Source organism: Rhagoletis zephyria, unplaced genomic scaffold (assembly GCF_001687245.7).
Source record: "Rhagoletis zephyria isolate East Lansing unplaced genomic scaffold, Rhagoletis_zephyria_1.1 Rzeph_scaffold_00188, whole genome shotgun sequence".
Classification (NCBI taxonomy): domain Eukaryota; kingdom Metazoa; phylum Arthropoda; class Insecta; order Diptera; family Tephritidae; genus Rhagoletis; species Rhagoletis zephyria.
Genome location: NW_016157272.1, coordinates 185,479 through 211,619, shown reverse-complemented (window position 1 = coordinate 211,619; position 26,141 = coordinate 185,479). Strand labels below are relative to the sequence as shown.

The window sequence follows — 26,141 nt, the reverse complement described above, 5'->3', positions numbered from 1 at the left end:
TTCAACTCAGTGAGAAAAAGTATAAATAGTTTAATCAGCTGTAAAAAAAACCAAGGGACCTCAGCTTTCTTGGTTTCCATTTTCAATATATTATCTTGTATTATGAATTCGGAAAACAAAGGTCGAGGAGTATACTTTTCAGTAAGTTGTACCCTTGGGATCGTAAGACTGGACCAAGAACTATATTGAGCCTTTGGCTTTCACATAAAGGCAATAAAATCGGCTTATACTGCAGCTGGCGACTCAGTTATGTATTTTAAATACTACGTTTGCAAAATATTTAAATAACTACACAAAATATTGGGCAAGTCTGCTAAACTGTTTTCTTTTCCAAGACCTATCCAGCTGGAAAGGGATTAGTATACTAATCACTAATGAGGTTTCTTAGAGAACGCGTTTCTTGGCTAGCTCGTCAGCTCTTTCATTACCTTCCACACCCTTGTGCCCTGGGACCGAATGTAGGTGGAAGCTTTAAGCCGAAGTTAGCCTTCTTATTGCCTCCTTACAGTCCGCGACGGTATCCGAATTTGTGTTTTATGAAAGTAGGGCCTCAATGGCCGCCTGACTATCTATGTTTATCTGCTCGCTTTGCGGGCTACATGATTTCATGTAGCATCTCTGTCGTTTTCTTTATCACAAAGACCTCATCTTGATACTCGCAGATACTCGGTATAATAATCATACCCAAAGTCATTGGACAATTTACATTCGAAATATGTATGTATGTATTTAAATGCATATCTATATGTGTTGGATTTTTGCTTTGCCATAAACAAAACATATGCGTATACATATGTATGTAAATATATACAAACATATATGCATGTACATAAAATTCAGTGTTGCCATTTATTTTTTTGCCGTCCCGCCAGATTTATAAATAATTTCAATTCTCTAAACTCTTATGGAAAAATTGTTTCTTTCGCAGTTCAATTTTATTTTATAAAATTAGAGATCAAATGTTTATAAAAAATAATAAGTGTTTCATCAAAAACAAGAAAAATAAATTCATTATTTAACAAAAACAAAAGGAACAGCGCTATAAGCTTTATTCGATAATTTCTTTTTGGATTTATGTAATGTTGGAAATGCGAAAAACATCAAACCTTAAAAGATGAGTAATAGCAAACAGCGTTTCAGTATCATCGATTTTTTGCAGTGCTAAATGTAAACGTTAAGAATTGCGATCACTATGAATAAAATCGCTAAAAACTAGCTAAGAGCTCCTAAATAAACACTAAAAATTCCGCTTGTCACCGAATTCTAAATTTTACCGCTAAGGATAAAATAACCAAAAAATTAATAAAATGGCAACACTAATAATATTTATGAATTCTAATAATTGGCAATCGATTGCTCAATAAGTATGCCTAGCAACAATCACGACCGCAGCAAGAACACCAAGCAGACAAATAAAAAGCCAGCAATAAAAAAAATAGTTAAGTTCTTATCTACATACATATGTATGCTTGTAAGAGCATTATGGAACATGAAGTGAAAAAAAGTATATTAAATGCTGCATATTTTCTTAATTAAATAAATATTTTTTCATTGTCGCCACGGCTGTCGCTGTTGGTCATTCTCTGGTTAGGATTTTGGCGACTGAGGTTATGGTCGTAGTGGTGACGGCTGTGGTCGGGTAGCACATGAATATTGAAAACTATTGAAGTTGAGTTATAGCAATCGTTAAAAAAATGTGTGTAAACTAGTAAAAAAATAAAGTTCGAACTGTTTAAAGAGGAAACGAAATTGGAAATGAGAGTTTTAATTTTTCTGCAGGAAAATTAGGTACCAAAATATGTTTTTGAAATTTAGTATAATTTTAGCGAAATTACAAATAAAATGAATTTGAATTTAAGTTACAGTACAGAAAAAAGTATGCAATTCAATTCAAAGTATTCAAAAAATATGTAAGTGCTTTAATTTCTGTTTCTTCAAAGCTTCATAGTTTTCTTTAACTTTGTCGCTGGGGCAGCCTTATATTTCTGACGCAATTTCTTGAAGTGCAAAAACCAATCAATCAATTTAGTTGGAAATTAGTATCGAATCGAAAGACTTTCTTCATAGAGAACTCAAACATTCCACTAGGTAAAATACTGAAGGCATGTAACTTCCTTTCTGGTTTGAGTAAGCTTGGGTCAATCAAAAGTTTCTCCGTCCAACCCAGCCTAGCGCGATGGCAGAGAAAAAAAAAATTCTGTGATTGCGCATCGTCGAACCAGAAGCCATGCAGGAGTTATTTCAACCGACAATTGGCACTAAATCCATCAATGAATAAAAACAGGCGTTAAGTGTTCAGAAGCCTGAACAAATTGTTGAAACCCACAGCGCCTCCTACTTTTAATAGCAGCGAAGTTTGGGTGATAATGCTTCTCTTCCTCAGCAATGAAAACATATGAATTCAACCTTACCCCCCTCGTGAGATAAACCCTCTTGACGCGTTGTCGAAGCCTCTCGGCATTGTTTGCACGCCACCCTACTGGAATGCATTGAGGTCTCCTCTCTTTCCCAACACTATGTTTCTTAGCCCCCATCCCTTGAATTTTTACAGATCGAAGCACGCTGAGTTACCATAAGCCGGTTTCTTGATCTCGAACACTTAATACTTATTGCTCGATATTGGCGTCCGGCAATGATACTGATGGCTTCTTCTCCCTACTTCCCACGAAATCCTCAGCAACCATCTTCATTACCTGAACGAAAGAGAGCAGACTGAAATTATTCAACCTTATACCCGTAAGAGTTTCATTTTCGCCTGAAAGCGTTCGCTTCTTTTTTCTTCTCATATGTGCACTCACTACGGACGGATGAAAAAACTCGGATTCAGGATAAGCCAGACTGAGGTTACTTTTGACAGACTGCTCTTTTCTTTGTTGTTGGCAACATACGTACAACACTAGTTTGGTCGCCGAAGACTAGTAGAACGCAGTGGACGAAGATGCAAACATGCCACAATACAGCACTCCGGACAGCTACGTTGTCGCCAGAATACCATCTACTAACATAATTAGGCGCAGATGCCCCACTCAACCTAACACTGTGCGACCAGTTGTTGGTGCGCTGTAACCGACGGAATCACACGAACAGCTTCTTGTCCTAGGTGCATCAGAAGGCATCTCTAACATGTGAAGTACGATATACGGACTATGCTAAATAATCACTGGACCCAACGCTGCGCATACAGGTAATATACAAAGACAGACTATCACTACCTCAACCAAATCTCGACCTGTGAATTCCGTCCTCGTAGTTTCACCACCTTCCATTCCAGCGTCGGAGCTACAGCTGCTTGGTAGGATCTGCGTAGCTCTGGCAAAATTTTGATCTAGATATTGTATCGGGTTAAACTCGCAATTATCTCGACTCGGCTCTGCCTCGCTTGTTTTTGTCATTATTAAAAAATTCTCTTTAATACACCTAAGTATGCGCGAAAATCACATAGAAAACTTGCGAAATTAGATCGCTTTCCAGAATTGACACTGTGAGAATATTACTATGAAATTTCTATTGTCTAGCCAATGGCGTTTCGCTCCCCTCTATAGCTTCAGCAAACACTTCGTCACTTAGACGGATTCCCTGCGGCTGCGAAATCACATGAATTATGCAAAAGTAAACACAAGCATGGGCGTAGCCAGGTAGGGGCTGGAGCCCGAGAACACCAACCCCCCTCTCCCCCCCCAACTTTGAAATTTTCCCTACATATATTTTAAATATAGTACGCTGAAAAGATAGCTTAATAGTTTCGAGCCACCACCCCCCTTAATTTAATTCTGGCTACGCCGATGAACACAAGCAAGTTATTTGGAATATATTTTTTCTTTTGTAAAGCACACACAAACTCACAGTAATTTTACATATAACAACGTCAGTACCTACATTATTAATTAAAGCACTAATGAAAAAGTTACAGCGAATACAAAAATCAGCATACAAACAACATGCTTTGCTGAACAACCAGACATGAGAAACGCCGCCGTCGACACCACCCCCGCCAAAATCGTCGCAATTCCGGTTCACAGCACAGATTTCACAAGCAAATAAGCCAAGAAGAGTGTCGGTTTCGGTGCGGATGCGTGAGCTGGCTGATTGTCTGGCGGACTGGCAAAGTGTCAAGCGCATATTCGCTCAGTGCCAAAGAGCAGCTACCAAAATCAATTAACGGCTCGTTGTCAAGTTTACGATTTTTTTTTGTAGTTATTTACGAAAGTGTTAGTTTTAAAGGGGCGGGCTTTGACTGACTGGTTGATTACCTACCTGGAGATGTTGACTGGCAGAAAAGTTGTTTTGTTTAATATTAGTTAATTTTTGTTTTTTGTTTTTGTATTTTATTGCTTTTGCTTTGCGTGTTAGCTGTAAAATTTAGTATTTTTTTTTAACGAAAGTAATAAAGCGTCACTGTTTGCAACCAAGGGAGTGGTCGACAAAAAATTAATTGGTTCAAGAGCGCTGCTCCTTTCGTTTGAGAAATCGCATGGATAATTTTTGTATTAAAAATTATTTAAAAAAATACATATTTTGAAACTACTTTTTAATTTCTTCAATCACAAACTTGTCTCAATCTCATTGCGAATATAACCAGCTTTTCGTGCCAGATAGTGCACGGAAGCCTAACTAAGTCACATTCTTCCAATTCTTTAACAATTAGGTTCTTGAATTAAAAACTTTTGACTGCCTCTTAGTAATTTGCGGTGACATTAAACTATTGCCATATATCCATTTGTGTACAAATTGAATTCCCCCCCTCTCTGTTAAGTCGGTGTTTGTCACTCTCTTCTTGACGGCATGTTCGTCTTGAAGAGTGTGAAGTATAGAGCTGACCAAACCGGCGAGCGTTCCAGAGCCACATACTTTTTAGTCTGAGCGCCGAAACGGCGGCCACGTGTTTTCATACCAGATTTACAACAGACAGATTTGTTATCACTCCTATAGCGCTTTGGTTGGGGTGGTTCTCATAAACTGCAATGAGTAATTAGAGCACAGAATGTCCATACGGGTAATTGTATATTTTGCCTTTAAGGGCAATTTCCAGATCATTGGCATACGTAGTAACGTGGAAACCTCCTCTCTCTAGACTCAGCAGTAAGTAGTTCACTTGCAAGTTCCAGAGAAGAAGAGAAGAGTGCTTCTACCGACCTGTCTGCTTAGTGTGTTGTTGCCTAACCTAGCAGTTATTTTCCGCCTGACGAGTATGGACCAAATTTTTCTAAGTCACCTGTAATATCACTTGCACTGATGTTGTTGAAGGCGCCTTCTATGTCAACAGAAGCAACCAAGGCATACTTATTATCTGATTACCCCTTTTTTACAAACCCGACAAGTGAAAGTAAAGCGGTTACCGGAGGTTGGCTTTCGTGTAGGCACGCTGCGCTGGGGAGAGTCTATTATTTGTTATCCCGTCCCGTTGGTATTCATCAACTATGCTCTCTAAAATCTTGAGGAGGAAAGACATCAACCTTATAAGTCTGAAGTATTTTCCGTTAATATGTCTGCCTTGGGTATGAAGGAGATTTTAGTCTCTCTCCAGCCTAGCGGTATATAGCCCATGTTAAGCGAGCTCCCTATAATGGCCGTGATATACGGGGGAGTTAATAGCCCGTGATTACTGCAACTCGGCCGGGTGAATGCCATGAAATCCCGGTAATTTTTAAGGCCAAAAGCTTAAATAGCTCATTTGTCTCAGGCGTGTTGCTAGGAGGAAACTTAATGTGTCCTTGCTCGTCATAGTTCGAGTGTTCCCTTGATAGCCCAGGTATTAGCACTTTACAGACTTAGACACAACGATTTTATGTATAACACGAGCAATCGTTGTCACGGTTTTTTTTTTGCACGGCACTGTACATCAGTATATGCGCATGAATATACTATTTATGCAATTATTTAGTATACGTGATTGTCTGATTGGACATGTTTATTGTCATTTCCCTTCGAGCATATCTGATAAATTGAACAGAGATAAGAAAATGGGTCGGTGTTGTATTCAACACCAGCGCCTTTCGAAGTCATTTGTGTAAACGACGAGGTAAAACTCTTCATCACTACTACATCAATACGATAAGGTACACATGAACTCGTTTGTCACTTAACGCAGTTGTTCCTCGAATCACGTTGACTGGCAACAATAACGAATTTTTACATAAGTATTCATACATACAAACCTAATAGTATTTATACATGTATTTTTGTACACATATTTATTACATATGCATGTATGTAGTAAGTGCATACATATACGATGAATCAATTTCACTTAATTTACACCTTTATACGAAGTAATTACACTAAAAAGGTATGAGCTACTTATAGGAATATATATATACATATTTATTTACATAAATACTTTCTACATATCAAGCGCTAACCGCGAGAATAACGTAAGCGGAATTTTTTTTTCCAAAATTTCTTCATTATGTAGAATGCTCTTACCGCATCTAGATGCATTTCTGCTTCAAAACGAAAATTTTGAAAAAAAATATCGATTACGTTTTTTTCGCGGTTCGTGCTCGATGCCTAGTCCCATAAATATCTCTTATTTTTTTATTATTTTTGTTTTCACAAGTCAGCTTCACCAGACGGTAGTAATTGAAACTGGCAATCGTCTTAAAATGAATGATCGTAAATCATCATAAGGAGTAAGAAACTCGAAACTCGTGGGCTCTATGTAATATAAGGACCGCTAGCGGTCGAAATATTTCGATAGGTCTTTAGAAAACATTTAGTTTGAAATAATGCAGCTTGATCGCATTGTTGGCGTACGACGTGAAAATGATGTATCCGTAGTGCATAAACTAAGGATTTTCGATATATATATATATTTTTTTTTTACTTGACCACCCAAGTCATTTCTCTGCTTATGGCCTATTACTATTAATTTTTAAAAAAAGCTATTATCTCCTTAATTTCAAAACTAGTCCCCTTCTGTATAATACAAACAAATTGGTAAGCTCATCCTTGTCCTTTATCTCGTCTAGGCGAGTGTATACACTATACTTATCGAAGGATTAAAGCAAAGATATAATGCAGAGCTTTTTTTGTTCTACTATTGGATAATCGATTATTATTTATTATCTCTATTTATTAGTGAAGCAAAAAAATGCCTTTTAATAGTGATGTCAGCGAAATTAGGCTTACGAACGAGCAAAAATTCACAAATGAGCAAGGTTGCAAACCCAATAAAGCCAGTGAAAAAAAACTTCAATTTTTACCGCATTTTGCTGACACAATTATACGCTATGTATAGAATTTCCAGCCAGCCTTTGAATTAAATTTTTCAATTCAAAAACTAATAATCAACAACAATTGCTTTATTCTCTATCGTTCATGGTCACAGCTTAAATAGGCCTATGCGTTACTCATATCTCGAAAAATAATTACCAAAGGACAAAAGGCCAAAAAAGGAGGTAATATCGCATTAACGCAATTTTGCGCTATTGTCTGAAGTAAAGCGCAGAAAAAAAAGCTCATCAACTTCCCTGTTGTATTTCATATTTTGCGTACTTTTCGTTATTATTTTTTATCTTCCCCTTTGGCTTTGTTACTTATCGCTTGCGGCTATACAATAGGCCAACCAGCATCGAAAAAGTAAATACGAAATATTGAAAATCAAACAAAAAAGCAATAATAACCAGCGACACAAATAGATAAAAGAAAAATAAATTCGCAAGTTAATAAAAAATGTGTTGTGGAGACTTCGGGCTAGCACAATAAGCAGCTAATTAAAAAATGAGCAGCAAGAGTATGTAAATAAAATTGTAGTTAAAAATGAATTGGCAAAAATTTCACGATCGGCCTAGGTTAAACAAGAATAATGGGTATGTAGTAAATATAATTTTTTTTAATTTTATATAGTGAATATGCCTTATAGACAAACTATGTTTATGATTTTAGGGCGTTCATATGCACATATAGATATTTTTATTTTTTATCTTTTTCCCACAAATTAATTAAATTAACTTAGGCACTCATGTAAATGGCGGTGTATGCCAGCTATGCTTCCGTCTGCTCTATGCCTGCCGCGCGCTAAATAAGACGCTCTACGTTGGTATGGCTTTTGAAAGATTAAAATACATAAAAAAGATATATATATACCTATGTATGTATATGTTTTAAATCACTTTACCTTGATTAAAATGCTGAAAATAACAAAAACTGAAAAAATCTTAAGGTTTCAGCAAGCTTGCAACATGGAATGGCTCACATTTACGTGCACATACTATGAAGCGCCTTCAGAAGTATCTGAAACCAAAACTTCCGTTCTTTGGCACTGATTTTAGTTATTTACAAACTTAAGTCTTGACATAAAAAAATACAATTATGAATTTTTTTTTTGTACTCCAAGTTATTATGTACAACTATATCTTAATAAGAAATAAGATAATTATAGATTTTCGATGTGGCACCGCTTTATTTCCTCATATTCGGCGGCTTTATACAAAATTTTAATCAATAAATTTTGTGTCAAATCTTTCTTCATGCTATTATTACTACACCTGCTATAAATCCTCAATGCAGCTGGTAGAAGTGAAAAAGAAGCATATTTAAATCTAAAAACGCTTAAATAATTTTTAGAGTTGCCAAGGTAAAGCAAAAAAGTCATGAATGCAAATCCAAATGACAATTTTCAACTACATTAAGGGTTGGTAAGATTCACATTAAAATTCATTGTCCTATTCGTATTCGCTTCGTATGCCTACTGGTATTTTAACCCTCAACAACCCAGTAATCTTTCGTAACGTATTTGACCAGTAGTGTCCAGCGTACACACTAAATAATTCTAAGGCCGTTTTGAAAGAAAACAAAGGCATTGTGTTTGCAAAAAATATGGTAGTGTAATATACTTCAATATGGTCACTTTCATGTATTATAATAATTATTAATAATTATTAATTCATTTACAAAAGACATTTTGAAAGCAAAAAATTTGGTTTGACGAAAGCACGTGTCTCAGAAATCATTGCCACCTCGTATCTTATGAAATTAATTCAAAATAGTCCTTAAATACCACGATTCGTTATATTTTATTCTTAATTAGCTAAAAAGTACTTGATCTTTAATATTGAGATAAAAAGGTTATTAAAAATATTTTTTTTGGTTATTAATATAGTCTTTTTTAGAGATTGTTATCAGAGAGTGTTTTTGATACGAACTTTTGCCAAAGTACCGTCGATAACTATTTGTATTACATACTTCAGTATTTTAATTTTTGTGTTATTTATTTACAGATATAAAAAAAATTTTTTTTACATTGTTCAGAGCGAACATTGCGAATGCATTGTTTAGAAGTTCTGGATATTTTTGCTGGACAAATGTGACAATGCTTCAGCCTTTTCGGGACAGGTTCAAGTGATTGGGGAGATGATCCTTAACCTAATCCAACCAATTCTTGTATGGCTGCTAAGCGATAACTTGGCAGGTCTTTAATTATAAAAATTAAACTGGTGGTGGTAAAAATATTTTAGTTTCACGTTGAGATGCATAAGATCTTGGTGAAAGATTAGATAAAATGGTTTTTCGAAAAAATAATTACCTTAGATTTTATACATAAACGAACTTAAAAAGGTGTCCGCGAGAAACTTGTGGGTTGTTAAGGGTTAACTCGTGCTCGTACTTGTACATAAGGTATTATTAAAATGTCATTTGCTTTGTCACATTAAAAATTCATTCCAAACTGGTTTGAGGTCGTCAAAATAAAAATAATTTTTTCATACACTTGTGATCAGCTGATTAAGTAATCGATTTTGGCTGTTTCTTTTTTGTTTATTTAATGTTTATTATTTTTCCTTAAAAGCGTAGCTTATTATATAACAAACAAAATATAAATCCACATCTCAAACTTTGTGCAAAAATTATAAAAAATCTGCAACATTTCAGCTAGATTTTAAACCTTTTATTCAGATTTTTTAAATTTTTTTTGAGTATGCAGGTTGATAGCCTATTAAATTCTCGGGACAACAATGTGAAAGTTTTAAGGTGCTAAAGAATTGCCTTGATTTTTAATATATATATTTATTTTTTTTCTAGACATTTGGTTAAGTGGTCGGATGTCGAAAATGCTAAATAAGAAGAAAATGCAATATTTCTGCCTTTTTACGTTCATAACATTTTCAATAAAAGCCCCATGCGACTAATTGTGTCATTTTCTTTATGATTTTAAAAAAGGATTAAGTCACCTGTGTCCAAAGAATAGATATTTTTTGAAGCAGCTGCTGCAAAAAACAAAGCTTGTAAAGATTTATTAAGAAAATAATTCAAAATCAGTTCTACTTACCTGATTTAGTAACAGAGAAAAATTACTGGGAAACGTCATTTATTACACAAAAAACGTCCAGGATACAAAAAAACGCCCAAATGACGTTAAAAACGTCAACCTGGCAACGCCGGCTGCCAGTGATACATTCTGTGCGCAGACTGGAAAAAACTCGCAACTTTTACAGTTTTGGTTTTTCCATTCTAAAACCATAAAGTGTATAATTAATAAAAACACAATCATAATTACTCACATTTTGATCACTTAACTGATTTTTTTAGGCAAATAGTTTATTAACTGCAAAAAATTAAAAAGAGATACTTATCTGTGAGATGAAAATTTTGTAAACTTTTTTTCGAGATTTTCGAATACCATGATGAATTTAAAAAAAAATCCCAATCGCTTAAAACTTGCATACTCAAAAAAAAAATTTAAAAAAAAATTGTAATGTACTCATTTTATTCAACTTCGGTTTAAAAAAAAGTCAGAGCTCAAATTATTTTACACAACATAATACTACACTTAAATATTGCACAATACTCAGAGCTACCATTGTACTTTTTTTCAATTTTTTTTTCAGATCGCATATTTTTAAAAACAATTTTTTTTTATCAAAAACTTTGAATTTGAAAAATTTTTCAAGAAAACAAATTTTGAAAATATTTCTTTTCATAGAGAATTTTAATGTGTGTATGTTTTATTATTTTTTCAAATTTTTTCCTCTCCCCGTTTTGCGAGATACTTATTTGGAAAACTATTAAATCAATTTGTTCTTGTTTTTGTCCAGTAAAGTGTTTAAAAATGTGTTAATCAAGCTCAAATTTCATATTTATTTATTATTTATGTTTATGCATCAACCCTAAAAATTCGAAACAAATCAAACACATGAAGTGTGAGCCCCGTCCGTGTTGGTATTGTTTTTATTGTACCAATTCAGAAACTATTGTTACTTTTTCCTCTTGCAACTTTGCAATTCTAAAAATCTTCGATAATCTACCGTGAAAATCCTTTGACATATTATACAAACCTCAAACAAAGAAAAGAAACACTGATCCCAAAACTAATTAAGTTATTTTTGAAACAACAAAGAGCCACATCAAGTAATTAAATGCATACACCCACGCAGCCACTTATACCATATTTTCATGTCTCGCCGCCATGCTACACCTTGTTTCTCTAAGATACGACAACAAAAACCAAATGCAATTCACCCACGAATGTGACCACCAGTCGACGAGCTGCTGTCATTCACGCGGATCAAACATATGTACTTACACTCAAATATTCAAATTTATCTCTTCATTGTTGCCTTAATCCACAACTAAACATAATTTAAAAATATTTTAACAATAACAACCATGCATTTTCACAAAAATATTGCGCACTCAACAGTGAAATGCGCGCAACTGCTATGGCTATGCATTGGCCAAAAATAGATGCAAATAAATTCCAAAACTCACAACGAAAATATGAATATTTTAAAAATAAATAGCTTGAAAATCTGCAGCTAATCACACAAGTGTAAAAGCAGAGCACAAAAGTCTTACAGCAACTAAAGTGAGAAGAGGGGGGGGCGACAGAGCGGCGAAAGTGAGAAAAGTGGAGGCCATCAGCGACATTGGCAAATTGGCAGCAGTCATCGACACAGTGCACTTTCATAAACACAATGTTGGCGCATTATTCACCATGCCCACAAACGCACGAATTTAAAGATTTCAAATACAAATGTTCTTTGCGTCAATTCTGTCATACTGAGTGACTTTTACACGTGTATGACGTCAAATGCATTTGCTTTGGAAAGCATTTGCTACTTTTCACTTGAATACACTGAGGGAAACCACATCGTTCGATTTACCTTTTTTCTATGCCTTCTTTAGGCAGGCGTTTACGGTAATGAGGAATACATCTTCACGAATGGTGTCTAATGATTTTAGATGCACCCTGCAGCAAACCAAACTGGTTCAGAACTTGCGCTGAGCTAGCCTCTGATTTTTTATAACTCTTTTTACGCACGCTCTTGAAGACATTCTAATATTTAAATATTTTCGTTTAAGATGCAAGATTACACTTTACTACACTAAAATTTGATGGGCTATAAAACAGAATACTCGAAATAGTTCTATCAAGTTTGCAGCACAGTTAGGAATTTGAATTTAAATGGTTTATGGAGTATGAGACATAGTACTTAAATAAAAACTAAACGAAAAATATTTAATATGAAAAACATTGGAAATTAAAAAAAAATCACTGCATAACTACACATTTCGGGTCAAGGCGAATTTATATTAGGTGGTGTTGTTTAATCAGCTGAGTGTAGCGTTTGATTGTCAAAATTTTATATTTTGCTAGTGAGTGAGTGAAAACGTGAAAGTGTTTGCATTTTCTGTCGCCCTTTTTCATTCGGAGAAGAATAGCTGAAATTTGACAATCACCAGCTAAAACAAAAAAAAAGAAAATAATTGTTGTATTTGTTGAATCGATACCACCTTATATGAATTCGCCTTGTTTCGGGTGCTTAGTGATACATTTACGTATGTACAGTATCGTTCATATCAATAGCACTCACATTTCAAAGTGAGATTGTTTACCACTTTGGTTTATTTTTTTAAATCTGATTAAAAAGTCAAACATTTTGATGAAAAATCGTTAAGTTTAACTTTCGTTTTGTATAAAGTTTTAAAACACGGTTAATATTATTTTATTTTAAGCATGATCATTTAAATAATAAAAATAATTTTAACTCTCAATATATTGTGAATATTTAAAAAATAAATGGTGTACGCAGACCTTTCCTGTCAAGTGTAGCTTAACTAAATTTTATATTTTGCATTAAATTTTATTNTAACTTTCGTTTTGTATAAAGTTTTAAAACACGGTTAATATTATTTTATTATAAGCATGATCATTTAAATAATAAAAATAATTTTACCTCACAATATATTGTGAATATTTAAAAAATAAATGGTGTACGCAGACCTTTCCTGTCAAGTGTAGCTTAACTAAATTTTATATTTTGCATTAAATTTTATTCGTACGTAGATATGTATAAAAATGACATTAATGTTACCAATAACGACTTTTTTGGAAATATTTTAGCAGTTGCCCCATAAACTATGTAGAGAATTACATATTAAATAAACGAAAACAGTTTTTTATTAGTTTTAGGGTCTAAGAAAATCGAAAAAATATAGTATATTACATTTGTGCATCTTTTGTCAGCTTTCACATGACCAGGATGAGTAACATTGATGACAGCGCAACTAGCAACATATGAGTTTCAACCGTCCAACTCAGCATCCCTTTTTTAGTAGTTCAGAGACAGTTCTGAAATTTGTAGGGCGGAACTAGCGTTTTGACAGACTGTCCCTAAATTTTGCTGCAGGGCAGTTATAGAGTATCCACATGCTTACTTATACACTTACACACTTAAAACAGTTGCTCTTCCATAATACACGCAGTCAGCCCCGATAACGAATTAGCTAGCTTTCTTATCTCAGGAATGTTGTGTTTATCTATTTTTTTTGTAATTAAATTTGAATTTTATCGGCTTCACAAAGATAATATGCAGCTAACTCCAGTGGTGGAACGGTATTATGTACTTCCTAGACAACCGAAATGGTTATATGTGTGAAGATATCTACGTAGCTGTAGATAAGGTACTTAAGGCTTTTTTATAAGCTTTTGTGAGCATAGTTCAGACGAACGATAACAAAAGTGTTGCTCTACTTGGAAATAGTGGCAAAATATATCGCAGAAAGTACACCAAAATCACGTGTATGAAAAATTAGAAAGTGGCGTAGACTTTTCAGTAGCTCAGCGACTATTTTTAGAACCCTTCACTACGCTTAAATTACACATATATTTGCTATGAAAATATGCCCACTCTACTAACTCTGGATGTTCAGCTGATTATGTTAAGGTAGGTTGAGCTGTATGATCCAGAGAGAGAGTAGGACTCTATTTAAGATACAAAGGCTGGCATGCGTATGCATAGTTGGTGTCATGATAACCGCAAATCGCATCCTTGGAAGTGCTTCTAGATCTGACCGCTCTTTATAATTATATCCAGACTCTGGCGAAAAGGGCTCGCCTAAGAAGGATTGGTACCAAAAATCGGGGCAAAAGGGTTTCTCATTCGTAGGCAAATCGATATTTTGACGAAGCAGCGCCATGAAATTTCAATACTGAGGTTTGTCACGCCTACGAATTTCAGTTTAGCAAAAAGGTATACGAGACCTATCGTATAAATAAAAAAAAACCGGTACACTGATGGCTCATTGACTGAAGGTTATGCCGGGATAGGTGCAGTTGGATCGAGATTGAGATACTCAAAAACTATGGGAAAAGTTCTGAAACTTGAGCTGTCGAAAAAAGCGTGGACTCTTGGTCTGACCAACCGGGTTTAGGTTCTCTGTATTCTGTGACATATCGGTATTGACGGAAAAGGGGGTTGCCGATAAACTTGCAAAGAAATGAGAAACAACCACTTTAATCTGTGGCCCAAAAAAGGGGGCGCTCTCTGCCCTAGTCAGGCTGAAGGAAGAGGCACAAAGAAATCGCTACTTAGGCAATGTACCAGGTCTAGAGAAATCCAAATCACCATTACGAGAAAACGAATCCGAACATGAATAACTGGGAATACGAAAAAGAAAAAAATGCGAGGTCTTATATGAATACGTAGACTAACCGAAGACGAATATATGAAGAAGAACAGAAGGTATGTATGTATCAAGATCAATTCGAATATGAGGACGAATACCAAGATAAGCCCGAATACAAAGAGGAAGAAGAGTGCGAATAAGGAGACTAATACGAGGATGATCTGCCTATTGCTCGGCCCTCATTGTTGCACTGATTGGCCTTCTCATACGTTTTTCATTTGGTGCATACACTCGTATATGCCAGGTACTCGTTTGCAAGGAACATTGCCGGGTATTCGGTGAGTTTTTGACACTCAGAGCATGGACATACTTTACATTTTTTTTTAGAGAAAGCACAAGATTTCATTTGCCGGTGAGTAGTTTTTCGAGATTGTTCTTTCTAATGAAGTTTAGCTAGAAAAAATGTTTTAGTTTTAATCATTATTTATGTTTTAATTTCAGAGAAGCAGGCTTGTTTTGAAAATTCATACGAAACAGTATTTCCGTTTACCTTGCGATATAGTTCACCTAGCCGGCATTTAAAGTGAAATACAAATCGAAATTTGTTGCTTTTCCTACGTAAAATTGTAATGTACATATGCATATACGTAGCGCGATAAGCAGCCAAACATATACATACATACATAAACTTCTCTGCAATTGTTTGCTTAGTTGCTGTTTATTTTTCGGCGAAAGATGACATCAGTGGCTATTTTTTCGCAAAAATTCTAGATGCGAGAGTGTAGTTTACTAGTTGTTGCACAAATGCACGTACGCTCGTATTCGTATGCACGTATGTATAGTATAATAGGGTGATTCAGAAAAAAAAAATTGTTCTTTTTTCTCGAAACCATGCTTATGGGAAATCGAAAAGTGTGACGTGGTCATTCTTAGTATTAATTTTAAGGGCTCATATTTTCTGAGACCTATTTTGGAGTCTAGACGAAACTTTTGAGCATGGTTCCGAGGAAAGATAAAATAAATTAAATAAATTAGTTTTTCTGAATCACCTTAATGTGTATTTGTATGAAAATGCACAGACGAGTATGAGTAAGTGTTGCCCGCTGAGGTGAATGTGGACCAAAATCAGATTCTCTTATTTGCAATAAAAATTTCAAGTCGTAAAATTGAAGAAAAATAAATGTAAAAACCAACTATAAATTACTAACAAACAAAAGGTAAAAATAGACAAAAAATAAAAACAAGAAAATGTATAAACATTGGCACTTAATTTTGTATTTTTGCATTTTTGCAGTTACTGCCAAGGCTTAGAGGCGTTTAAAAACTGCAATTATTTATGGGTTTTATGATACAAAACAAAAAGCGCACAAAGTCACATAAAAATTGTTTGCTCACTTGGCCGTCTGTCTGTCTGCCTGCCTGCTAGCCAAAGAGCCAGCCAAACAGCCAGCCAGACAGTCAGCATGTTTGCTCGCCTGTCTGAGAATGCATTTTCTGTTGCAATCATACTAACTCACTGCCCCTCTTACGAGCACTAGCCGGTTGTGCCCGCGCTCACTTGCTCTTGGCTCCTTTGCGCTTTTTGCCGTTGCGCTTGAATTAGAGGCAAATCAATTCATTTTAGCGGGAGTCAAACGCCAGATAAATTTTCTTGCTTTCAAGTTTAAGCTTTTTTCTTTGCTTTAGTTTGTTAGTTGAAATTTAAAATGCAAATACAAAAACAAAGTAAAGCAAATAAAAAACACACCACCAGCCTTTGAGTGTATGGTGAAATATTTAAGTTTACTGTGTGCCGCCGGCAAAAAGAACGAGGTATGAAAGAATCCATTAAAATCACTAAGAACTAGCGTCCACAAGGTGGCCGTCTTTATGTCTGCTTGATTTTGCTGCATGTGCGTGTGTGTATGTGGACTGCTGTCTGTCTGTCAACACTTGATTTATGTGCCAAATGGCAGCGGGTGGTGGTCGACGCAATCGTCGTCTATGTTATTGCGCATGCGCCGATACTCTTTTGTTAGTGTGCGTCGTTTTGCTTGGGATAGGAATGAGTAGTGGGGCTAATGAACACGAAAAAAAAAAATTAATTTTTGAAACTCAGCAATTACCAATAGCATAAGCATTACCGCTACCATTACCATTACAATTACCATTACCATTTCAATTATCCTTAACATTACCATAACCAATATCATTACCATTAAAATTACCATTAACATTTCAATTACCATTACCATCACCAATATCATAACCATTACTATAAGTGATACCATTAACAATATAGTTAACATTGCCATTAACGTTACCATTACCCTTTCCATTACCATTGTCATTTCCATTACCATTACCATTCACATTACCATTCCCATTACCATTTCCATTTACATTACCATTTCAATTGCCATTAGCTTTACCATAACCAATATCATTACCATTACAATTTCCAAAATATTAGCGTAACCATTACCATTACCGTTACCACTACTATTTCCATTACCATAGCTATTTCCCCACCTTTGCCGTTACCATTACAGTACCATTACTATTGCCATTGTTATTGCCATTACCATAACAAAAATACAAAACAACAAATATCAAACATCAAATAACTACTCAATACCAAGCATCTAATGCATACTAAATACCAAATGCCAAACACCAAATTTTCTTCTTTGTTTGACTCTATAGCCTTTCGTCGGTTTGGACCGAGACGAAGAAACTTCAACAATTGCCTCTGTCCTTTGCGAGTTTGCGCCCTGAGTACCGAGTCGAGCCGAGACATCGTCCATGTTATTGAGCCACATAAAAAGATGAGGTATTTTTAGAGCGTAACTATTGTTCGTATTGTTCGTCGGGAAAGGACTCTGCTTTTAATTGCACACCGAGCCCAAAGCAGCAACTGTTTGCAAGAGTTTTTCATCACTTTATCTCCAGGCTAACATTGCTGGTGGTGTTTATGCTGGATCCAAGGTAGACAAAGTCCTTCATTACTTCGAAGCTATAATTTCCAACAGTGATGTGGTGTCTCAAAACGCGAAGACTTTTTACGTGTTACCAGAAGGTCCCTTGTTTACCGCTAGACCAACGTCTTTCGTTTCTTTTTTAAACTGGGCAATGCTGTTCTTATGTCCCTGGTTCTTGGGCCGACGATGTCGGTATCATCTGCATTTGCCTGGAGCACCAAACCCCACGTACTGAATACCAACTAAACAACAAAATACTGAGAGGCTTATAAATAGATCCCACCGCGTTTCTATATCGACGCGCGAGAGACTCCGAGTAGCGATATCTGTCCTGACTGATACTGGGGATATAATCTTCTTTCAATTCTCGTAGTCTTGCAGCAGGAGTGAAGACGAGAATATCTGAAGGACAGTTTCCTCTGATTTCATGACATGATTTCTTTTTTATTTTTGTCCATTATGAACTCACATCGGCTTTAGATATAAACCATTCCTTCCTTTCGTCTTTCTTCTCTATATACCCAGTTGAGATGTTGAGAATAACGGTAGGACAGTTTCCTATCCTATCTCTGTGGCCTGATCCACCTCTGTAATCATGTTGTTGATTAGGCAAGGGAACCTTAAAAGTGCGTTGAACTCAGCCTTTAGTTTCCGATGAAAACGTCTTTCCTAAAACCCGTTCTAGAGCTCAAGTCACCAATTTCTTTTCTTGAATTTCCTTCGAATTTTCGAATCAGAGTATGTATGTCTATGACTATCGGCTGTCACTGGGGTTAATGGACTGCTAGCGCCGCTCTGAGCAAAAAATGAGCCCTCCCGGTTGGCTCTGCCTTAACTTTCAAAAGTCTTTTGCCAATATTCGCCATCTTTCCATCGTAAATAGTGTTCTGCCACCAACATAACTTATCCAGGCACTGCCTCTAGTTGATCCCCAGCCATTGACTAATTAGCCGGTGGATGACCGTTGTATACGGATGAGCTAATATTGGACCATTAAAAGGCGTTAGTTCGGGTATTTTTTTTTAACCAATATTCAGGCTGGGGTTTATCTGATTATTGATATAAAACCGTCGTCTCCATAAACCAGTAGCCACTTATCTGTCAGTTACGAGGACTGCTATTATGTCTACCGCGCTCCCTTTTTCTTATTAGGTGCATCAGCCCACAGTTTGACTTCCAGCCATTTTCAAAACTTACCTTGCAAAACGACGAAATACCTCTTAGCACATCTTATTTTTAGATACGCATTGATTTTGATTTCGTCGCTGCTTTCGTGATATCGGCCCACTGTTCCTCAGCTTACTATAATTGATGTTCTGCTGCAGATCATTTGATGAGAATTTTTCAAAATCATTTGTATTCGCATTTTATGCCTGCTTCTTAACATTTATACATGCAACAGAGGCAACTGTGGTGTTGCCGTCTTAACAGGTTGGCTTTCGTTTTCAGTTACAAAGAAAGAAAAAGCGCAAAACGCAAGGCAAAAATTGAAAACAAAAATAAGTAAAACACAAAAAAAGGGTCTATATGCCGCCAAAGAAAAAAAAAATAAGACAACGCATAACAGAGCGCAGCCATCAGCCGCAGATTGCAGTATTCAGTGGTAGGTAGCGGCACTGATTGCACTTGCCCATCACCGGCTCTGCACGCCCATTGATGAAGAAGACCTTTGACTGAATAGCGCGCGGCTGGTCGGAGTTTGTTGGTATCGAATCAGCTGGTATCGACGAAGTTGCTGCTGGCGACTTAACACAGCACTAGCAGACTCTCACTAACCGGCTCCACAATTCATTTCATGCTCGCTCAAAGCATATCNAAATGAATGATGTAACTTTTTTTGGGTACAATCTGCCTCATTTAGGTACATTTATTTTATGATATTAGGTACAATCTGAAATTTCCATTTTTCATCCCTGATATCGATGAAACAAAGGTTGAAATCGTATGCAGATTGTTGGCTTGCTGGCTCTTTTGCTCTTTGTTTCTGGTCGACGGCAGCAATTGGATAGTCACGTAAAAGTATTATAGTGTAGCACATCAGCTACTCAATCGACTGCATGACGTTTAATCATCAAATTGCAGCACGCTTTCCATTAAGCGCGCAGTATTAAGCTATCCATGGAAAAAGCAACGAGGAGGGCATCAAAAAGAAAGAGGCTCACAAGTACAAAAAACGCGAAACCAACGAAACCTTTCTTGCTACCTCCACATGTGCTTTCTGCCAACTGACCACCATTTCTGCTGCCCTTTCGCGGTTTTTTGCTACTCCTCTTTCGNTAATGTTCGGCTCCGCCCGAACTTAGACTTTCTTACTTGTTTTTCTTTTTATTTACTTTATTTTAAGTATTTTTATTGCCTCGCTGCTGCTGTGGCAGCTTCTTTTAAACTCTTTTTAACTCGAATTTCGATAGCCTCCCTTGCGCTTTCCGATTTTCATATCTTCATGCATCGCAATTGCCACCAGTGTTGCATAGCAGCACCGAGTTTTCATGGTGGTCAATTTATGCCAGCTGCAGGCTGTTATCCATTTTGCCCCTTCATTCTTCCTTTTGCAGCCGGTCATGCCGCATTTACCAAATGACCCGTATAACTTTGTCTTCATCCTGTCGATTTTTGTTGCTGCTGTCAGTTTGTTGAGCAACTTCCAATTTCTTCCCGGCCAGAATTGCCAGCTCGTTGCCTCCTCTTTTGTGCTCTCGTGCAGCCAGTCAACTGGGTGGTGTTGGTCATGTTCGTATGGCCCCTGCGGGCAGTTGAAGTAAATTAACTTTTAAATTGCGCCAAAAAGTTCGCAAATGAAAAAAAAAACCTCTGAAAATAAATCAAAAATATAAATGTAAAAACATTGGTTAAGGAAACATAAAAAGGATGTTAACAAAAAATGCCGCATAATAAGAACCTGAAACGTGCATTTATTTAGTAACTGATTCCTTTATTACACGCTGCTTTGTTGAATGCTGCTTTTTGTTCTCGACGTCATTGTTCACTTTTCTCCACCTTTTTTGTGGGGCTTCACCACTGCTGCCGCTTTAATGATAATGATGCCTCCGATATTTATTGGCCTTTGTTTCGTTTAGTTACTTTATTTTCTTTTTAACTCTCTCATACTCGTATGTACAGAACATACTAAATAATAAGTGTGTAGTATTTATGCTGTTCGGAAATTGAAACATTTGCAGCGAATTACCTAATTGAAATGCGATTTTAATTGATGAGCTGTCAGGTGATCGCCGATGTGTGTTCATTTGCGCATTGTTTGCGCTAATGATCTCTCAATGCACAAAAGAAAGTGACACATAACGATCTTTGGGTTGAGCCGACAATGGCTGAAAGCGGAGAAAACACTTAGTTTTGCTTGTGTTAGAAGCGAGGAAAGTCCCTTAATTTTACAGCGACGCAGTAGTTAGAATAGCTCCAAAAAACTATGGCAAATGAATATTTTCATTCAAACTTTATAACTTGTGTCCTTCAGCTAAGTGGTCCATTTTCTACTGCCCTGATTTTAAGCATTCGGCATGTTGTTACTTTCGTAAGCATTGCGCCCATAAGTATGCAGTATAAAACGCACATTTCACTGAATTAGCCAATTCTCAATCGACATATAACACGCTGAAAGCGCAAGTTGATTTTCTAAAACATTGTTATTTCTCACCGGCCTATAAATGCTGGATCATTATCCTCCTATCCGAAAGCCAAAAATTTAGTTGTAGAGAGCCCATGCTAAGAGTCCAGGTTGGTTTAGAGGAGTCAAAATCCTTAAGTACAACGGAGATTTTACGTTCCTACAGCCCGAAGCTGGAAGGATTATAGAATGCGGCCCAGTAGGAAATAGTGTTTAGTGATCACATGTCGTGTTTGACTTGAACTAAAGATCATATAACAGGCACGACAAAATCAGAGGTTAATTTGCTTCTAATTCAGCAACATTCCCATGGCTGGCTCGAAAATACTTAACGCAGGAAAGCCAGACGCTGACGGTAAACTGGATAAAATCAATAAGTAGGGCGTAGAACATGGGCGTAGCCAGGTAGGGGCAGGGGGTGCTCGAGCCCCCCCCCCCTAACTTTCAAATTTTCCTTATATATATTTAAATAGTACCCTGAAATGCCAGCTTAATAGGGTCGAGCCCCCCCCTAAATTTCATTCTGGCTACGCCGATGGCGTAGAATAGGCTAAGTTAGGTTAAAGGTGTTACCCCAAAGCAAAGGGGCACACTTCGGTTAAGAGAATGCCCTTTATGATACCACGAAAAACTTGACGGAGACCATTAGCTTAATATGCGAACTGCCGCGAGCCGATAACGAAATTTCGAATGCAGCTGGTTTTGAGCTCTGAGAGCCGAAACGCACTTTCATCACCAATGGACTAAACAAAGACTTTATTGCATTAGACAATAACGTTGAATGAAAAAATTTAGGACTGTTGAATTAGTAATTGTCCTCATTCCTCAGTTGTGAGATTCCGGCAGTGAAGCATACTAGCTGCTTAGGTCTCTTAACTCTTTCTAACTAGAGTCAAGATTCCTCATTTTTGACCATCCCGTTCTTATTCAGCTTCTATGGAACCATATTGCGGTTCCATTAAACGAATTTCTTACGGCTATTCAATATCCATTATACTAAGTGAGCTGTTAGAAACCCACCCACTTTCTTAATCTATATCTCTGGTCCTTGACGTTTTAATGAATACTACTAGGGGATTCGCATGTACTTTCTCCAAAAATGTTTCTGTTTTCCACGTTCCTGCGTTACTTTTCTGTAAATTTATGCTTTCCTGCGTTGTCTTTGGTGGAAGGAGTACATAAGACCTGACCAGCCGGGAAAAAAATATAAAAATACCACAGGTAGACTATGTATTTTGGATTGCAAAAGAGACTCTGACCTAAGCGGGATCTGGTATATTGGGGAAATAATTGAGGCATAACAATTAATGGGATCCGGAGTATCTTCAGCTTGAAAAATCAATAACCCACTGTTGAAGATTTGTTTTTTGGTTAGAAGGTTTTAGAAGAATATCTGCTTTAATTCTACAACATCCTAGGAAGGAAAAGATTTGAATAGACAGAAGCAGGTAGTGTTTGCTGTTACTTTCGAAGCCATACAGAAGAAATCATGGATCTCTTCTAAACCATCAACCGCGATCTACCAAATTCCAAATTCATTGACTTTTAATTTTAGTATACGTACATATGTATGTTTTCAAGGATCTTATTCTTGGCAATATTTACTGATAAAAGAGATTTTTTTCATAACATTTATTTTTATTGAATTTGTTTTCATTGTTTATAACTAGCATTGGTTATTGAGTGGTTGACTAAACGTTTAGTCATAAACTGACTGCAAATGTGATTACCTTGTCTTTCCACTTATGCTAATAATATGCAATTAATTTTTATGTATTTTCTACTGTTTTTAATGATATAATTTTTTTCCTAATTTATTTTTATTTCAGACTTGTTTTAAGTGTTAAATATTCGTCAGCCCCTTACACACATATTTATTAAAAAAAAAAAACTCGTTGATTGACAGTGAGTCAGATTTTTATGACATATGCAGCTGCCACTTTGGTTAAATGAAATCAGCGCTCAAACAAAGGTATGTACACATACATACATATAATTGTGGGTGGGGTAATAATTATCTATAAGTATTAAAAACATTAGAAACAAACTATAAAGAGACGGTCGATTTTGAAGTCAAAAGAGATAAAAGTAATGAACAAAAGTGTATTGCAAGGCCTTTTCGAAGGTACGTTTAGAGCCCTCTCCCATTGTACTAGAACTTTAAATATTTTGAGCAGGAATAAAAGGCGAAATTTTCTTTGTATTTTGTGATCAGAAACAACCGGCATCTTTTGTTTTAAAACATTAAAATGATATCGGACCTTTTGAGTTTTTCGAGATTTTTTTAATTTTTGATTTTTTGAAAACTGTGGATTGTGTTAATTCTATTTCTACGGTTTTTTCCAAAAGATTTCGAATTTTTTTCTTACCCCTCTTTTTGGTGATTTTCGAAATTTTAAATTTTGTGGAAAATATTTAAGTTTTCTGAGGATTCTTCTAATTTTTTGGAGTTAAAAATTATGCTAATAAAAAATGTTCGCTTAAGTTTTGTTTAGATATTGAGAACATACATCTCGTGACATTCGGTTTGTTTTCGAAAATACCGATCTTTTACATTTAGCAGTTTTGGGTTTTTTTTTTAATTTTCGATTATTGTTTTATATACTCGACTGGTTTCGAAGATTTTGAAAGATTTATTGGAGCTGTCGAAGTGTTTTGAGAAATAAAATAAGCGTGAATTTTAGAATTTCATTTACTAAGCACTGCTAAAATACGAAATTATTTTTTATTTTGTTTAATTTTTACGAGAATTTCGAATTTTTACGGATTTTTTTAAGAAAATTTTCTTTTTGTTTTTTTTATATTTTTTTAAATTTCTCAAACTTTTTCGGGATGTTTCGGGGCTTTTCAAAACCTTAATAGATTGTTTAGCCTTATTTATTTTTCGATAAAATCAGAAAGTTTCTGAATAAATATTTTTTTTTAATTTGTAGTTATTTTTTAGAAGATTTTTATAATTTATTTTATTTTTTGACTCTTTGGCACAGTAATTACGCTTTCATGCCTGCTTTTAGTTTTTAAAACAAAAAGCTAAAGTATTTCTGAAAATATCGACATTTTAAAATATTACGGGTCTTTTTCGGTTATTAGGAACTTTTTGGAATTATTCTTCTCTTTCGTTGTTGTTCTTGTATCTTGTGGTAATGTTTGATAATTTTTTTTTCTAGGTCAAACTTATTGAAATTAGCGTCATTCTCATTTTAGCTGGAAATAATCGAATTTCTTTAATAGAATATGTTTACAACAAAATTCAAATAAAACTAAAAAGTCTCAACACAAAAAAAATTCAAATAAAAATATTTTAGAATTTACAGCTCTCTTAGTTTATACAACCTAACCTAACAAAACACACAAAAAATTCAGGAAAAATGTCAGTACAAAGGCGAATTCAATGTTTAATTAGAAAATGTTGTGTAAAAACATCGCATAATATGGCAAACGACTTAATTAAATTCGCGTAAATTTCAATTACAAAAGCAAAAATAAGTACAACAGAAACTAAATTACAAAATTGCCGGCAATGTTTGTGTGTCGGTTTTTTTTTGTTTCGTTTCAACTAAAACTGTATAAGGTCGTTTTTGTTTGTTGTCTAGGCATGTATATTTATACATGCACACATTTATTTATAGGTATTCCTCCATACAGTTGTACTCACATATACATAAGTATATACATTAGGGTGTGCATCATCCGCCATACAAAAAAAACTCGTTAGTTTTCCCACTTGAATTGTAGAATTTATTATATTTTATGACTTCCGCCAAAATACTTCGGTAAAATTTTAAGACTTACGTGAGCGGGATCGATTTGGAAATATCTCCAAAAATCAATTTTTTTTATAAATAAAATAAGTTTTTAAAAATATTTTTTCCCAAATAATAACCTCATATAATAGAAGAATTTAAGATAAAAAGGTCTGCTTAAAAATGTTTGAAAATTTTATCAAATCGGTCAACATAAAATATTTCCCAAATATTTTGGCCGAAGTCTCTATATATAGTAAATTGTATAATTCCAGTGAAAAAAACCACCACTTTTTTGGTGATGCACCCTAACATACATATGTATGAGTGAATATGTCTGCACCCATTTAGGGAAACGCGTCAGCTAATTGACAAGCCGGAACGAGTACGAGTATTTTTCAATCAGTTATCGCCCCCAAGCTGCACTACGGCTGCCCGCTCACTGTACAGCAGAAATTTCTATCGCACAGCATATGAAAGCGTGCTATGAGTTGCGCCGCGTCTGTCGATCGCCGCCGACAAGTGTCGATTTTGCAGCTATTTTTAAATTGTAGCATGAAAATATAAGGAAAAAAACCTACACCACATAGAGGCATTGTGTCTAGAAATGGGAAGGGGCGCTATGTAGCGGTGCAAATTTTGCTTACTGTCTGCTCATATATTTACATACATATGCATGTAGGTACTTTGGCGGCAAGGCGGCTGCTGTTGTACATATATTGATGACTTACATATGTGCATAGAGAAATTTACGCTCGCTAGTTGGTTTTTGCAGCAAGATATTTACTAAAAATTCCATTCACTTGTTTTAAGTTTTTTTGGGAATTTTCATCAGCAATTTAGAGAATTGGAGCTAAAATTAAAGCTTAGCAAAGAGATTTGTATAAACGCATTGTATGCCGCTTGCATAAGATACATACATATATATACACATATGTATGCATGTGCTTCATATGGTCAAATCTCACGAGT

The 26,141-nt window shown here is 35.5% G+C and overlaps 1 protein-coding gene and 1 long non-coding RNA gene across 5 annotated transcripts in view; one reads left to right on the top strand and one right to left on the bottom strand.

The window, feature by feature from the left end:
* The window catches only part of LOC108357992 (uncharacterized), a 171,219-nt gene that overhangs the window by 6,127 nt on the left and 138,951 nt on the right, over positions 1 to 26,141 (top strand). For all 4 annotated transcript variants that reach the window (XM_017609100.1, XM_017609097.1, XM_017609098.1 and 1 more), the window contains one exon: positions 23,256 to 23,398. The gene's annotated coding sequence lies outside the window, so the exon portion shown is untranslated. The remainder of the gene's footprint in view (positions 1 to 23,255; positions 23,399 to 26,141) is intronic.
* LOC108357993 (uncharacterized) lies at positions 638 to 25,310 on the bottom strand. The gene is made up of 3 exons (XR_001846687.1): positions 25,215 to 25,310; positions 15,524 to 15,535; positions 638 to 648 (listed from the first exon to the last, which is right to left on the bottom strand). It is a non-coding gene; the product is annotated as an uncharacterized LOC108357993 (long non-coding RNA).